This window comes from Callithrix jacchus, chromosome 16 (assembly GCF_049354715.1).
Source record: "Callithrix jacchus isolate 240 chromosome 16, calJac240_pri, whole genome shotgun sequence".
Lineage (NCBI taxonomy): Eukaryota > Metazoa > Chordata > Mammalia > Primates > Cebidae > Callithrix > Callithrix jacchus.
The window spans coordinates 14,793,468-14,805,989 of record NC_133517.1 but is presented as its reverse complement, the minus strand read 5'-3'; the positions used below and the strand labels follow the sequence as shown (position 1 = coordinate 14,805,989).

The 12,522-nt window shown below is 40.7% G+C and overlaps 1 protein-coding gene across 8 annotated transcripts in view; it reads right to left on the bottom strand.

The window, feature by feature from the left end:
* SDCBP (syndecan binding protein) overlaps positions 1-7,944 on the bottom strand; it is a 31,033-nt gene extending 23,089 nt beyond the window's left edge. For 4 of the 8 annotated variants that reach the window (XM_002758929.7, XM_008982684.5, XM_008982682.5 and 1 more), the window contains exon 1: positions 7,899-7,944. The gene's annotated coding sequence lies outside the window, so the exon portion shown is untranslated. The remainder of the gene's footprint in view (positions 1-7,898) is intronic. The other 4 variants (XM_008982683.5, XM_078352506.1, XM_017965357.4 and 1 more) reach the window with 1 other exon arrangement.
* Between the last annotated feature and the right edge of the window lie 4,578 nt (positions 7,945-12,522).

Below are 12,522 nucleotides of genomic sequence, written 5' to 3'. Positions count from 1 at the left end.
CCTCCAGAGTAACTGGGACTACAGGCATGCACCACCGTGCCCGGATCCATTAACATTTTTATAGTTACAGGCACTTATACTTTTGTCTTAGATTTATGTCACATAAATGTGATTTACTCACCACCATTAGAATATGCAGATCTATATTTGTCCACAGTTTTATCATTTCATTTTAAACTTTCATGTTGAACGTCCTTTTGTTTCCATTTAACAAACTGCCAGCATTCAGAAACAGTGGTGATGAACTCTCAGATTTTACTTATTTCTTATTTTGCTGATTTCTTATTGAGAATCTTATTTCTCTTTTACTTTTGAAGGAAACTTTTGCCAGATACAGTACTTTGCTGGTAGTTTTTCTTCCAGCAGTTTGACCATATCATCCCACTCCTTTCTGACCTCCAAGGTTTCTGCTAAGAAATCTACTTAATAGTCCTACAGTATCTCCTTTGTACATGACAAGTTGTTCTTTTCCCGCTGCTTTCAAAATTCTTTGACTTTGACAATTTGATTATGGTGTGGTTCCATGTAGATGTCTTCGGATTGTTCTACCTCGGGCTTCTTGAATCTGGATGTCTACTACCTTCCTCAGATTTAGGAAGTTTTGGGCATTATTTCTTCAAATGCTCCTTTCTTCTTCTAACATATGGAACTTCCATACAATCTATATTGATACAATTGATACTATCCCATTAGTACTCTAGGCTGTCTTCATTCTTTTTTATTCTTTTTATTTTTGCTTCTCTGACTGGAAAATTTCAAATGACTGGCTTTAATTTCACTAATTCTTTTCCTTGAAAAACACTGCTGCTAAACCCCTCTAGTAAATCTATCAATTTAGTCAAAGAAGCATATTGCATCTCTTACAACGTTTGTTTGGTTTCTTTTTACATTTTCAATCTCTTTGTTGAGATCATTTTGTTCATGCACCATTTTCCTCAGGTCACTGAGCATCTTTATGGTGGTTAGTCTGAATTCCTTCTGTTTCTTTAAAGTTGGTTCCTGTATATTCTGATCCTTGATTGTGCCATGTTTCCCTGTTTCTTTGTGTGCCTTTTAACATCATGTTGGAATCCAAGCATTTGAAAAAATATCACCTCTCCCAGACTTTATGAACTGGCTCTATACAGAGAAAGATCTCACTGATCAGCCTGACTAGAGATTCTGCATACCTTTTGAACCTTTCCTAAGGATGCTTCTTCTCGACTAGTGTGTATAAATTCTCAAGATGAACTTGTTGGTTTCCTTTTTCAGGATCTCATAATCTTTTGCTGCCTGTGGTATCTGTCTATCGTACTTCAGGTTCTCTGGAGCTGCTGCAAGCCACCCAGCCTTTTGTTTTCAGAGGCTCCAACCTGGTGCCCTTTCCTGTCAGTGGGTTTTTAGAGTATGCCCACTCCTGCCTGTGCTCCAAGTCAAGTGAAACAGAAACCAGTCCCTTAGGTAGTTCTCTGAAGTGCTGGAATATAAGACACATACTCCACTATTTTCTCCCCAGGGCCTTTCATGCCACACCTAGGGAGAGGCTGCTGAGCTGTATCATTCTCTGTCTGCTCCACCATGGGTCCTCTAGAGCAGCAACAAGTTTTACAGCTCTCTTGTTTTCAGTGGCTCCCGGGCACCAGGACACACCAGCTCCTGTCAGCTTTCCAAGATAAGCAAGACAGAAGCCAGTCCCTCAGCCTACTGAAAACCGAAACACTGGACACACATTCCAACTTTTTTGTCTCCCCAAGGAGAAGCCAGGAGTTGAGAATTTTCTCCTGCTGGTTTCATGCTGAGGGAGAGGGAGGGACGATGGTGAGTGCATGCTAAACTGTCAACTTTGTTTTTAATGACCCTGCAACCTGGTGCCCTTTCCTGTCAGAGCCTATATTCAGGCAAAATAAAAACCAGTCCCTTGGGCAGACCTCAAACGTATGTTTAAGTGTTCTCTTTCCCTCCCCAAGGAAAAGCCAGGAGTCTGGAGTTTCCTCTCGCTCATGCCATGCTGAGCCAGGGGAATGAACCATGGTAAGCAAGTAGGATGAATTTTCCTACCATCTTGGATGCAGCTGGTTTTCTGCTCGCCTAGAATGCAGGAGTCTCTTAACTAGTTTCTGGATTTCTCACAAAGAGATCTGGGGTGTGTATTGTTATTGAATCAGTATCTCTGTGGGGAGAAGAAACGTGTGGGCTTTCTGTTGCACCTTCTTGCTGACATTACCCTTCTTTTATTTGTTTCTTGCCTAATTTCTCTGGCTATAATCTCCAATTCAATGCTGAACAGTAGTGGCCTGGTACAGTCCTTAAGGAAAAAACAGAATCTAGGTTTGTGTGGGGGAAAAAAGGACATTCTTGAGAGAGCACTATTAAATATGATTTAATTGAATTAATCCAGGAGAACAAAGTGAATTACCTTCTTTGGGTTCAAAGGATCAATTTCCTAGCAGCCTTTCCCTTAAACACAATTTTTTGCCTTAAAACGTTCAACCATTCTATCAATATAAACAAAATGCATATGATATATAATAAATGAAATGCATATGATGCATAATATACAAAATGCAAAGCAAGTTGCAATATCAACAACCAAAATGCACTGAAAAGAATGTTACCTGGACATCTAATACTATTTCTGTTTTTAATTTCTTTTTTGATTGTCACTGGCTAACTTCAAAATCCCATTGTAACCTGAAAAATGAAGTGATTTCCTAACTTTTCTCCCCATAGACATTTCTCTTCAAACAAATATTAACTGAAGTTGTCTGAACAACTCTTGAGTTAATTCATACCCAGCAACTCAAGCCTAGAAGAGAAATGGACTTTCAAATTTTTTTTAAATAACAAATATTACTCTAATTTACACTTCCATAAAAAGTAAGTTTCAGGTTTAAGTGTATTGATCTTAACTCTCACTATTCTTCTAAATCACAAAGCATTCCTCAATTTTACTTTCTTGACCCATTTCATTAAATTTATTTCCAAGTAATAAATGTTGTAGCTGCAAACCATTCATTACTAGGTCACATGCTTCCATGCCTGCATATTTTTGCAAAAGGTATATCCTCTTCCAGGAATGTCCTTCCAGGACTTCTCCAGCGATCAAAATCCTAGTCAGCCTTGAAGCCTAGGTCAAGTGCCACTTCTTCAAAAACGGTGCCTTTGATGGCTTCAGTTGGATATTATTTGTTCCTTTCAATTTCTCTCAACTCTACCTTAGGTTATAGCTGGTACATGTTTATCTCCATTACTTGACGGTAGAATTCACATTTAATATATTTACATAGCATAAACGCTTTATCCTCATCCTCAAAGATATCAAATGTAGCTGGGTGCAGGGGCTCATGCCTGTAATCTCAACAGTTTGGGAGAACAAGGTAGGTGGATCACTGGAGCCCAAGAGTTTATAACCTGCTTGGGCAACACAGAAAAACCCCATCTTTACAAAAAACTAGCTAGGCACAGTGGCACATGCCTGTAGCTACTCAGGATGCTGAGGTGGGAGGATCACCTAAGCCCAGGAAGTTGAGGCTGCAGTGAACTGTCGTCCCATCACTACATTCTAACATGGGTGACAGACTGAGACCCTGTCTCACCAATTAAAAAAAAAATTAAAAAAAGAAGATATCAAATGTTAATATTTTGATAAATATTGTAAAAATAACAGTAAATAAGATATCTTAAACACTTATTGAAAAGATCATAATATTCTAGGGCAAGTCTATACTTTGGAACCTAACAGTGTACAAAGCCTTCTAGAAAAATGATAAATGCTTTATTTTTCTGAAGGGCTCCATTAAGTCACCTGTATTTATATTTAAATCAAATGGGAACTCTCAGAAACACAGCCTTTTTGCAAGAACCACAAAGCTAACTCTGAGAAATCCTTCTAATTTGTGGCTGGAATTTCATAATGACAAATAATGAGGTTTAAGAGGATTCTGAAAGTAACTATTACATCAGTGTAAGAATCTCATTTTACCTCACTTGCAACTCTTATCAAACACTATTACTGTACCAACTAAACTACAGAATTTTGTTTCTAGGATTTCCTTTGAGCTGAGTAACCACTAACAGGATAAAACTCCCACATCTACTCTGATAGAGTTTAATCAAACCTTCCTGACCACTACAGCTTTTTTCCACTGGCCTATTTCCTTGGAAAGAAATGGTACTGCCCACGTACCCTTTGACCAGGTTTGGCCCATGCTATGTTACTTGCAATCTCTGTGACTCATGCCTTATGAAATGCCCCTAAATGCAATGTATCCCAGGCCTCAGAAATAACTCCCAAATGGGATTATTAAGAGATCTTTTAGTCGTTGGGATAGTTTCAGGCCTTATTCAGAACACCAAAAGACTGACTATGTATATATGCATGCATGTATATATCTATCATCTATCTATCTATATTGTCTACCTCAGTACCAAGTTTCTCATTCGTCCCTCAACACCTTCAGGGCAATATCAGAGAAACCTCCTTGAAGTCTTTAAATATGTGCACAGAACAAAGGCCCTCAACTCAAATGCTGTATGTGATATTTTGGGATTCTAGTTTATTTGCTCTCTGGATACAATATTCTGATTAATGAAGTAGGAAACATTAGCAAAGTTTTCCAAATACTATCAGCTAGAATGGAACTATTCATCATTTTCTGAGTTATTAATCTTCTCAAACCACGAACTACCACTGACCTCCCTTAAAAACGACGTGTGACTGCTTGTTTTAATCTAAGCTATTAAAACAAGAGTTCCCAATCCCCAGGCCGAGGACAAATACCAGTCGGTGGCCCATTAGGAAACAGCCCACACACAGCAAGAACTGAGTGGCAGGTGAGCCAGTATTACCACCAGAGCTCTACCTCAAGTCAGACCAGTGGCAGCATTAGATTCTCATAGGAGCAGGAACCCTATAGTGATCTTGGTTAAACACTCCTTGTGAAATAGTTTCATTTTGAAACCATCCCCTCATCCTGTCCATAGAAAAACTGTCTTCCATGAAACCAGTCCCTAGTGCCAAAAATGTTGGGAACCACTGTATTAAAAACATTTTGGAAAAATAAAAATTTAGGACTACAGAATCACTGATTTTTAAAAAATATTACATGACAGTTGAGCAATTAGTTAAATTTAAAGATGCTGCCTATTTCAACTATCCATATCTTCAAAACCAGGAAAATCTGGAATACTAATTTGTGTTTCTTTTGTTGAAGCAGTTATTAAAATTTCTAGTAAAGTTGTGTTGCATTATCTCTTTATTTTCACTTATGCGAACTATTCATAAAATGAATGAAAAATGTAAAAAATAAAAATAAAGTATCAGGCCAGGAACCATGGCTCATGCCTGTAATCCTAGCACTTTGGGAGGCCGAGGTAGGAGGATTGCTTTAACCCAGGAGTTTGAGACCAGCCTGAGCAACACAGCAAAATTCCATCTCAAAAAAAATAAAAAGTAAAAAAATGAAAAAATAACATGTCCCCCAGATGGTAAGCATTCCAGATAGCTCATACATGGAGTCTAGAAACACAATTTTATATATCCTAAGCAGCCTTCCAGAGCAATGTTCTCAATATGGCTATTCATCAGAGCCAAATTACCAGAGGCTCTAGTTATTATAAAAACAGCTTCCTGGGCCGGGAGCGGTGGCTCACGCCTGTAATCCCAGCACTTCGAAGGCTGAGGCAGGCGGATCACAAGGTCAAGAGATCGAGCCCATCCTGGCCATCGTGAAACCCTGTCTCTACTAAAAATACAAAAAAATTAGCCGGGCGTGGTGGCATGCATCTGTGGTCCCAGCTACTCGGGAGGCTGAGGCGGAAGAATCGCTTGAACCCAGGAGACGGAGGTTACAGTGAGCCGAGATTGCGCCACTGCACTCCAACCTGGCAACGGAGCAAGACTCCTCTCAAAAAAAACAAAAAACAAAAAACAAAAAACCTCAGCTTCCTGAACAGATACAAATTTCATGGAAGGACTTAGGTACTCTGCTTTTTAATAAATATCCTGGGAGTTTCTGAAGATCAGGCATTAAGAAGTATGTCCATATAAAGTCCACTCTAAGTAGAATAATTAATTCTTACCCCTAGGATTCCATTTCTCAGCTACTGAACTGGCAAAAATCCAAAGTTTGACAATACTCTCCGACAGCAAGGCTTTGAGAAACACTCATACACTACTAGTGGGAGCGTAAACTAGTACAATTCCCATGGAGAATGAGTTTGCAGTAGCTTACTAAAATTCTAAATTCAAATACCCTTCAACTCTGCAGTATCATTTCAAGACCTGAACTGTACAAACACATGTGCACAAAGGAAGCAACATATGTAAAAGTTCATTCACTGCAGCACTGACTGTAACAGCCAAAGACCTGAAAGCTATATATGCTGATATTAGAAAGTTCCAAAATATTATCAATAACTGGAAAAATAAGAGCAAAATGTGGAGCAGTATATAAAATGTTAACGTTTATGTTAAAAGAAAGGAGACAGATGCAGTTTGTATGTTTGCCTGTGTAGATAGGATATTCCCGGATGAATACCCAAGAAATTTAAAACAGTTGGCTGCCTGCCAAAAGGAAGGAGACTTCATACTATATACCTTTGTATGCTGCTTAAATTTTGAGACACGTGACCGTTTACCTACTCGAAGACAATATTTACAAAAGATGTTGGCAGCACTTGAAAGAAAATTAATCAATGTGAACGTAACTATTACTAAGTGTAGAAAGTATTTTAAAGTTGTTTGGGGAGCTTTCCTTTTTTATAATCTCTTGGCATTTAATACCTATAAAAAGGACCCAAATCTGGCAACAGGGAAAATAGTTGTGCCACGCACATTTTAAGAAACTGTTTAATTAAACAGTACATTTAACTGGCAACCATTAGCAAATTCTTCCCCTTTTATGACTTTTACATCTTTTCCTATAATGCCCAAAACTAAAAATGTCTCTGAAGTTCAATTTCGTTTATAATGGAGAGACTAAACAAGCGGATGTTAGAGCTCGGTAAACCGAGTGTACTTTCTAAGGAAAGTACGTAATGGAAAAAATAACCGTAAATGTGTATGCGGTTATATAGAATAGATGATCCTAGAAACTCCTTTCAAAAATGTGCACATTCGAAGCCTCCATGACTCAATAATCCCACTTTGATCAAAGTAAAAACTTTCCGCATCCATATGCCTTCCCTTTCCCATCATTACAAGGAAATCCTGAAAGGAAAGCTGTGAGTCATCAGATCTCAGGAGTATTTCCTTCTAAACATACTCTGCGGGAAACGTTTCTCCTTCAGGTCCAACAGCACCAGGAAAAAGCTCAGGGCGAACAACCTCTCCCCACCCGCTTCCAAACAAGTCAAGGTTTCGCCCACTAAACACCTCCTTCCTGCTTTCAAATCCAGGACGTTCCTAATAACCCAAAAGGAAGCACAGCCCAAGAAACGCGGGGAGACAGGACGTTCCAAATAACCCAAAAGGAAGCGCAGCCCAAGAAACGCGGGGAGAAACCGCGGCCAGAGGCTCTTTCTTTACTTGTCTCGAGATCTTAGCGAGCGAGAACAACGAGGATCGAGAGACGGTCCCAGGAAGAATCCCAGAGCTGGGGCCGCGGTTGCCGGCGTTCACCCGGCCGTGCCTCGGGGCTCTACCCACCCCAGCCCCAGCCCCAGCCCGGAGAGGAGCTCGAAACCCGCGGGGTCCCGGGGAGCAGAGCGCGCTGCTCCCGCAAATTTGCCCCGCAGCCAGCACGGCGCAGGGAGGGGCGCGGAGCCCCTGAGGAGAGGGCGTCGCCGCCGCCTCCCGAAAACGGCTGCGACCAGGACGCTCTCGGTTAAAAGGCCCGGGGACCATCACGCCTCTGCCCCACGTCCCCGCGCCCGGGACCCGGCACCGGCGTCCCTCTTGCCCCCTTTCGGCCTCTCACCTAGCCCACAAGGACTCACTCACGGCCGCCGCCTCCTCCGGTCACTGGCACGGACTTCTGAGGCCCAAGGGTAGCAGAGCGGCGAGAGCCGGAGGACCGCCCCCGAGGCGCGTCACGGCACCGCCCCCGCCTTCCGCCCGCGCAGGCGCACGGCCCCGGGTCAGGTGATCCGGTTCCCTAGGTAACCGGGCGGCGGGAGTAAAGGGACCTGGGCGTGGGTAGTTCCTGCAGCTACCGGTATCTGGCAATGTAGGGCCGTGCAGGTGGCCCGCTGTGCCAACTGGCCGCTGCCCCGCGGTTATGCTCCGCGTCTTCTCCGCTCTTCTGGCAGTTCGTGCCCGCTGGCCCCTTTCCACCCACTCACTACCGTGTGTATAGCAGCTCACGGTCGCTTGGTTCTGGTCGCCTACAATTCAAACAGGTCTCGGGAGCCCATGCTCCCTCTTGGGATGCCTTCGACTTCCACCACTGCTGTCCTAACCTCACTCTCCTCTTGCTGTACCTCTCCACCATAGGCTCACAAATGTTCCTCTCACTCACTACCCCTTCTCAACTCCTGCCTTATTTTTCTGTTTGAAATGTGGGGGGTCGAAGGGGAAGTTACTAATCTTTGTCCGCCTGAGCTGATATTCCTTCGCTGTTGAGAGTTCTGTGTGGTGCTGCGCAAAAGTAATTACTGTTTCCTAATACAAAAACATAACGATGATTTCTTGAGGGCTGATGATGTGCCAGCCATAGCTCTACGAACTTAGTGTATAGTCTTATTTGGTCTTCACATCAGTCTATAAAATAAATACAACATCGCATTACAGACAGACTGAGGCACAGTTTACCCAAGAATAATCATAGTTACCGTGGAATACTGTAGAGTGCTTGACAAAATAGCATTTACAAGCAGTTTATAGCTAAATTAGTGCCACAATCATATCTGGCAAAACTAATAAAAAAAATCTGAGGGTAAAAGAGGTGACAACTAAAGATGAAAACTTTCACATGTACCCCAAAACCTAAAATGCAATAAAAAATTAAAAATAAAAAAAGAAAACTTTGCTCTCAGTAAGGTTATATGTAGTTAGGCTGATGAAAATGGACGTTTAAAAATAATCACAAGGTAGATTGGGAATGAGAAAATAAAACTTTTTGTTTTCAGATGAGATGGTTATCTAACATAGAAAATCCAGGAAAATTGACACCCCTCCCCTAAAAAATAGAATGAAAAGCAATTACAGTAAATTTTCATGAACAAGTTTAAAACAAGCTGATCCTAAGCCAAAATGCTTGGGACCAGAAATGTTTCCAATTTTGGATTTTTTTTGGCATTTATGAAATTCTCATTATATAATTACAGCTTTACCATCCCTACTCCAAAAACCAAAATGGTCCGGTGAGCCATTCCCTTGGTCCTCATGTCAGCAGTCAAAATGCTTCACATTTTAGAGCAGTTCATATTTCGGATTTCTTCACTGACATTAGCACCAAAATAAAATGAAATACTTAGGTATAAATCTAACAAAATATGTTAAAGATTTATACCAGAAAAACTACAAAGTTCTAATGAAAAAAGTCAAAAAAGTATAAATAAATCTAAAGATATTCCATTTTCATGGACTTGATATTTAACTGTCGGTTCTGCCCAACTTGATCTATAGATTTGATACAATCTCAAGGCAAAATCCCAGCAAGTTATTTTGTGGGTATCAACTGATTCTAAAGTTTATATAGAAAAATCAAAGACCCAGAACAGTCAAACAAATACCAAAGGAGAGTAACAAAGTCAGAGGCCTAACAGTACCTTAGTTCAGGCTACTCTAACAAATTGCCATAGATTGGGCAGCTTAAACAACAGAAATTTATTTCTCAGATTCCTGAAGTCTGGGAAGCCCAAAATCAAGTGGCTGGCAGATCTGAAATCTGGTAAGGGCTTACTTGTGGGTGTGCAGATGGCAGTCTTCCCATTGTATTCCCACATGGCAGAAAACAGGGAGAGAGAGAGAGAGATAGATAAAGCGAATTCTCTCCTATATTAGGGCATTACTGTAATTACGAGGGCTGAACTCTCATAGCTAATTATCTCTCAGAAATTTTGGGTCTAAATACCATCACATTGGAGATTAGGCCTCAACATGTAAATTTTGGAGGCACACAAACATTCAGTCCATAGAAGTACTCAACTTCAAAATTTCCTATAAAGCTGTAGTAATCAAGAGAGCGTGGCATTGACAAAAGAATAGACAAATAGATCAATGGAGCAGAATACAAAGCACAGAACTTGACCCAAACGGATACATTCAACAGATCTTTGACAAAGTAGCAAAGGACAGTCTTCCCAATCAATGGTGCCGGAACAACTGGACTTCCACATGTAAAAAAAAAAATCTAGACACCCTTCACAAAAGTTAACTATAAATGGATCATGGACTCAAATTCAAAAGCAGAACTATGAAACTTCCAGAAGATAACATAGGAGAAAATATAGGTGAACTCGGCTTTGGCAAAAAGATTTTACATAAAACAACAACGGCTCAATCAATAGAAGAAAAGGTTGACAGGTTGGGCTTTACTAAAATGAAAAACTTTCGCTTTGTAAAAGACAATGTTAAGAGAATGAGAAGACAAGCTACAGAGTGGGAGAAAGTATTTGTGAAAAACATGTCTAGGGCTGGGCGCGGTGGCTCAAGCCTGTAATCCCAGCACTTTGGGAGGCCGAGGCCAGTGGATCACGAGGTCAAGAGATCGAGACCATCCTGGTCAACATAGTGAAACCCTGTCTCTACTAAAGATACAAAAAATTAGCTGGGCACGGTGGCGCGTGCCTGTAATCCCAGCTACTCAGGAGGCTGAAGCAGGAGAATTGCCTGAACCCAGGAGGCGGAGGTTGCGGTGAGCCGAGATCGCGCCATTGCACTCCAGCCTGGGTAACAAGAGCGAAACTCCGTCTCAAAAAAAAAAAAACACTTCTAATAAAGAGTTCAGGCCAAGTGCAGTGGCTCACACCTGTAATCCCAGCATTTTGGAAGGCTGAGGTGGAAGGATGGCTTGAGCCCAGGAGTTTGAAACAAGCCTATGCAACATAGTGAGACCCTATCTCTAAACAAAAAATAAAATTAGCTACATGTGTTAGCAGACACCTGTAGTCCCAGCTGCTTGAGAGGCTAAGGTGGGAGGATCACTTGAGTGCAGGAGTTTGAGGCCAGCCTGGGCAATTTAGTGGTACTCCATTTCTATTTTATTTAAAAACAAAAACAAAAGAATTTGTATTCAAAATGTGCAAAGCACAGTTAAACCTCAACAATAATAAAACAAGCCAATTAAAAATTGGACTAAAGATCTGAACAGACATTTCACCAAAGAAGGAGGACATGGCAAGTAAGTATGTGAAAAGAAGCTCAACATCATGTAACATTAGGGAACTGCAAATTAAAACATCAATGAGATACACTTATTAGAATGGCTAAAATCCAAAACATTGCCAATACCAAATGCCAACTAGAGTGACGACTCTCATTCATTGCTGATGGGAATGCAAAATGCTATTAGCCACTTTGGAAGACAATTCAGAAGTTTCTTACAAAGCTAAACATAATCTTGCCATATGAACCATGTATCATGTTCCTAGGTATTTACTCAAATTGGTTGAAAACTTATGTACACACAAAAGCTACACATGAATATTTAAGGAGGCTTTATTCATAATTGCCAAAAATTGGAAACAAACAAGATGTCTTTCAATAGGTTAATGGAGAAACAAACTGTGGAACATCATGCAATTGACTATTATTCAACAATAAAAAAATGAGCTATCAAGCCTTAATAAGACATGGGAAAGTCAGGCGCAGTGGGACTCACCTGTAGTCCCAGCTACTAGAGAGACTGAGACAGGAGGGTCACTTGAGCCTCAGAGTTCAAGGCCGCAGTCTATGAATAGACACTGCCCTCCAGACTGGACAGCATAGTATAGTAAAACCTCATTTCTAAATTAAAAAAAAAAAAACAGGAAATTCATAAATGCATTTTTCTAAGTGAAAGAACCCAGTCTAAAAAGACCACATACTGTATGGTTCCAACATTATGACATTCTAAAAAAGCCAAAATTATAGAGACAGTAAAAAAGATTAATGGTTGCCAGGGGTTTGGGGGAGATGCAGACGAATAAGCGAAGCACGGGGGATTTTTATGGTAGTGAAACTATTGTTTAACACTATAATGATTGATACGTAACATTATGCAGTTGTCAAAAACCATGGGACAGTATGTGGTCTAATACATAAATTACATGCTTATATATTTAAGTCTTTGTCTCTGGTTCCTAGTACAGAGATTCAAAAACCCTTGGAATATCCTGAGTGTTAGGAATATCTTTGTTATGTTAATGAGGTAGTTCATGTCAGGGGAGTGAGGAAGAGGGGCCTTAAAAAGCTTGAGGATGGAGGCTTGTCACAAGAAACACCAAGAACGTGGTTAGAATTAGAACTATGAAAAGAGTAACATGTTTAGTTTTGCATTTGAAATGATTACTCTGGTTACTGCTTGGAGAATGAATTGGATATGGGAATAAGTCTGGGATGTGGGGAGTTGTGCTAGGAGACTACTGCAGTTGTCTTGATGTGACAATTACAGTGAAGAT